This window comes from Dendronephthya gigantea, unplaced genomic scaffold (assembly GCF_004324835.1).
Source record: "Dendronephthya gigantea isolate DGI-Jeju-01 unplaced genomic scaffold, DenGig_1.0 000012F, whole genome shotgun sequence".
Lineage (NCBI taxonomy): Eukaryota > Metazoa > Cnidaria > Anthozoa > Malacalcyonacea > Nephtheidae > Dendronephthya > Dendronephthya gigantea.
Window position 1 is genome coordinate 2,452,009 of NW_021163022.1, and position 5,304 is coordinate 2,457,312.

At 35.5% G+C, this 5,304-nt stretch overlaps 1 long non-coding RNA gene across 1 annotated transcript; it reads right to left on the reverse strand.

Annotated features, from left to right (window-relative positions):
- Positions 1 to 341: 341 nt before the first annotated feature.
- Positions 342 to 4,902, reverse strand: LOC114518783. The gene is made up of 2 exons (XR_003686525.1): positions 4,467 to 4,902; positions 342 to 891 (listed from the first exon to the last, which is right to left on the reverse strand). It is a non-coding gene; the product is annotated as an uncharacterized LOC114518783 (long non-coding RNA).
- Between the last annotated feature and the right edge of the window lie 402 nt (positions 4,903 to 5,304).

Consider the following 5,304-nt stretch of genomic DNA (forward strand, 5'->3'; position numbering starts at 1 on the left):
ACTGAGATTACAAAAATCACAAACACTTTAAGATATAATATATACAATTCATATCATGTACTTATATATTAAGGCCGGGTTTTTTAAGAGTTAACTAATTTCCCCCGGTCCTTTTAATGGACTTTAAATGCTTACTTGTGCAAGGAAGCACACAACTATATTGAAAAAAAACACCTTGCAGTGCAGATTTCTCAATATTATTATATTTTCTCCGAAACAAGGCATATTTTAAATATATGTAGTAAATATTAAGGCCAGTCTTACGCATAAATGATCTTTACTCTTTAGTCTGAAGCATTTAAAGCCATGCAGGAGTGCCCGATGAAAGTTTTTTTTTTCAGTCATTGTAATTCTCTGTTGAGTCAACGGAGGTAGAACAACATAAGTTGTGTATAGGTATTGCTCTTTGAGACGGAAATGAGGATGAAATATGCCTTGCCGTCTGAACAATTATATTAATATATATGCTTATATAATTAGCATCGACTACAAATTACGGTAATTAATATACAAAATTCGGGTATATTCATCCAATATTAACTGATGAGCATTAAAACTACCTACATCTTACCATCAGACACCATTTAATTTTAGTAAAATATTGGCCAAGGATTCACCCTCCAAAAAACATGCGTTGTTTACGCTGCATGCAACAACAACGAAGACAATCTTCCACACGTTTACATTGCTTAACCTTGTGGAACAACTTATTCACGGGCAATGTCCTTTTGGAATGAATTTTACGTTTCAAAGATCTTAAATAATCCAGGGTTGATATGACCGAGTCGACCGAACAGGCATATTTTCTCTTTGCAAGTTTTTCTCCAAAGTGGCAACATTTTCGATCCATTACCGTGTCCCGGCATTCAGTCCTGGAACATCTTTTGTAACCTGAAACACGACATCCTGAAAGTTAAACGTCGTGATTTAAACGCATGCATGGAAATATTTTCCCCATATCTGTTCTAAACTTAGTATAATTAACACCATCAGAACATCGCCACCAACCATGTATACACCGACAACGCCAAATTAATATTAAGCCTGGTTCATACTTGTCCTAAGCATCGGGGATTCCGTTTGTTTTAATCCACTAGTACGCTTTGTCTATCGGAAAATAATACAATGGATCCCCGTCCCGATTCTCTATAGCCTGAACAGACCTTCGTTTCGTCCGCCTTGTAATTCGCGGGCGAAACGGAGGTTTGTGATCAGGCTACCGATTCCTAGGAGCTAGTGTGGCTCACTGTGTGGCCTTAATCATCATCATTGCCTGAAAAACTGCGTACCATAAAATTAATTGATCGTTCGGCATCATCTTATCTAATGTTAAAATCTTCCATTTCCCAAGGACACTTTCAAACAACAAGCAGTAAAAACTGACGAAGAATATCAAAGGAAGAATTTCTGTTAGAAACTTAGAATCATCGCCCGACTTTTTTTAAACCTAAAGAGTGATTAGCAGATATATTGTGATAGTGCCTTGATGTCTGAGCTTTATAGTGGTTTTTATGTAAAAACTCTTGATACAAGTATTGATATCACGTGTATGTGGTGTAAAAAAAGCAAAACTCATCCGTTTCAAGTTTTTTAAGTTATGTTTGCTATAGGTTTGCCATAAAATCGTTTCTAAAAAGAGACGATTTTCTTCTTTTTAGTGATGTAAACGGATAAGTCACGACAAAAGTTGCCTGGTTTAGAATTGCTGTGTTTCCCCCACATTTGATTTGCCGAAAATATCACTCTCAACATTGTCAATGGGGGAGGGGGGAAATAGTCAATAATTAAACGAAATACGTGCCAAAATAGTTGTCATAATGAAAAAATGTGTTTAAAATACGTAAAGTAAAAGGACATGGTAGGAATTTTCCCGTTTTTTGATGGCTTGAGTTTGAGTCTGCGTGACAGAATCACGGTATATTTATAAAACGTCAAAACATATATACACCAAGTATTCATTGGACCACTGACTGCTTGTACGTGACAAAAAAACGATTCATTGAACAGTTGAATGATCTTAAAAAGTGAAGGTCAAGAATGTTTTCGCGTCAAATTCCCGCATCCGTGGTTTCATGACGTTTGAAATTATCTGTATATATTAGCATTATAACTCCCTAGCTATTCATGCCTTTTTGTCTGTCGGTTATTCTAAAGTTGCAGCAGAAGTTGTGATAGTGAAGTTGACAATGCATTGTGGAGTTGTTTGAAAAGGCTGTTTCCCAAAAACGTCCCACAATGCACTATGATTTGACCGTAATTCATTTGCATTTCGGCTATTGTATTCACAAAACTATTTATCTGTGCCGAATAACATTTGTAAAAAGAGTTTGTTGAAACATCCTACATAAAATTTCTGCACTTCTCATAATCGAAAATGCTTGTGATGGTTTCAGCAATGCTGACACACACGCCAAATTTGCCAAAGGCAATGCAGTCATACTTATAGTCGGTGTAATTAATTGCAACAATTATTCGTGCGAATGATTAGATGAACGGAATGGTATGTTTGCGTCTTAATTAGATATTCATGCACACCAGGTCCTATAGGGTTACTATACACTAACACAGTTATGTAGACCGAATTGCATAAGGTACGCAATTCTTGGACCAAATCCTTCCAGTAATCACTAATTGCACATCGTTATTACCTTATCTACGTATCCTAGCAATTGGAAAAATATATTCAACAATTCATGCAGAGATTTTAAAGACAGCCTACCATTTGAATTTATTGTACTGATAATTTTTCTAATGTAAACACAAGAGATATTTTCGCCTTTGTTTTGTCTCTAATCTGCTAATTATAGTGGCGAAATAAGCAATATGAAAAAGAGGCCGAAAAATATGTTGCTGAAAGACAAAAGTCAAAATAAACTTTTGTTCATGCGATTTCCAAATACATATATACACGTATGTTTTTTATTAACGGGAGGAGCTTTCGCTAAGAAACTTAGAATTCCGTTATCATTGTTCAAATATAACCGAATGTATACTTAACTATAAGTTTTAAAAGCAATATCAGGCTTTTTAATTTATGCCTGAAACTTGTAAGGCCTCGTAAATGCATTGACTACATACTTGAAGTTTTATAATCAAAATATTTCCAGTTAGCTGAATCAACAATATAGACATATGTAAGTGACTGTAGTAGAAACTTAAGCTTATTGCATTTGATTCATCGACAGAGGAACCACTGACTCCACAGACTCATTTTGTTCCTTGAATAGGCTAGTTCAACAACTGTTGGACTATTTCAGAAAAAGACGACCGTATAGTTTGTCTACTACTGCTATCAGTGTTAGCATGAAATGCGAGTAATGCTCTGTAAACACCAACTAAATTGAATTTAATATGGCATTGCTACCGTAGCAAATTTACCTTCCTACACCACTTATTTAAACAGGCTCCAAACTATAACTAAGGCACAGCGTGGCAGCGTCTTCTAATCTATAATGTGGTATAACAACCGCCTGAAAATAGACAAAACACTTCTCGAAGTTTCGACACAAGGGCCTAATTTGAGTAGAATTTGAGATCGCTCCTTTATTTCTAAATCTGAGTATTTCCTAGAGTATTTCAAGTATGCATGCATGTATACTCTTTCAGCCTTTAGTTGCTCAAATACTGAAATAAAGATCGTAAGATTAGATGATATCACTAAACAGACAGTTCCAGAACTATGCGAATAGCCACTGGTCCTGGTCCAAATATTATGATTGAGTAATTAGTAATCTCACGTCTTAGCCAGTTCTCAAGTACTATTAAACATGCAATAAGGCCACAAAATGCTCCGAATAACAAATACACCTACAGGCAAAAGTACTAATAAGTGATGTTATCACTATAGAAGGGAAAAATTATTTCATGTTGGTACTCAACCCAATCCTATGTCCAGCGGCTGAGACCATAGTTGAGACACATACAATCAGGTCCTATATAAACCATAAGCCTTAGGGGTGAAATATTTCACAAATGTGTACTTATAATCAGACAGCATACAGACAAAACACGTTAGCACCAAACCATACTACGATGATACGTAAAAATACTGGCGACGATCACATGATTTTGGAAATCCCACTGGGAAGACTATAAACGAAGAGTAACTGTTTCTTACTGGCTAATAAAGATTTGCCATATATTATGGCAATCACACATATCAAATGTAACTGATTATAACTCCATGTCTCCATGACTTTACTCTCATTAGTATTATACGATCAGGTACAATTCACTCACAATCCATACACAAACGTCGCATTCATTAAAAATTCAACTATATAACTTTAACTTTGACTGTAACAGTCCAAAGCTACTGCATTTAGCACGCTTTAATATAGCATGAATGCAGGTTAATTAAAAAAGTACGGACTACGGTATATAACACGTCGTGTTATTAAACATAAGACAATACCTTAATCTGGAATAACTTTAATGCAAAGTATATTGCACAATTATAGACTTACTTTTGTTCGCTGTGACTGTGATTATCACGATTAGAAGCGCTAGAATGACGAATCCCGTCTGCTTTTTCATGACTCGTATCTGTTAAATCTGCACAATAGAAATTGATGTTTGTAGATAAAATCTTGAAATTTTTTGCGGACAAATGGTCACTCGACACCAAGGTAAGATTGAAGCCTCCAAACAACGTGTAGGCTGTTTAATATGACAACTTGATGGCTCTACTGTTCGTAGCAAATGAGATGTGACCGCGCAAACTGCATCGCCCAAAAGACGTTTTGTTTTGACATCCCAAAAAGGCCAGGGCACTTTAATATATTTTCTCGCACTCTATTGACAATATCACACACTTAACTTGTCAAACTCGTCTTGACAATGATCAATATTCTATAAACTCTAACTGATGTTTCAATAAATGTTACTTCCTATAAATGCTCATTTCAGTGTCTGAAAAGCGATCTTTTTATTTCGTGTATATAATTATAATACAAAATATAATTATAGTTTAACAAGCGCGGACAGGTTTCAGGTGTTTCAATATTGAGCGGTGTAAAGGATATATTGACTTTTTGTGGGCATATTTTAATCTAACTAATCAAACAGAAGCGTGGGTTCTTTTTGTCTTCACGCTTGTGTACCGCAAACGTAGGCAGGGCAACAGGAATTGATTGAAACATGGACTTAATAATGGAATTGTGAAAAACACAGTAAAATAATGCAAGGCAGTAAGATGTTGAGGTAAAGGGCAAAATTGACACTTGATCCCCCATTGGAAAGGTTATACCCATGATTATTTCCAGGTAAAGGAGTGACATGAAAATAACAATTAGACATGCATAG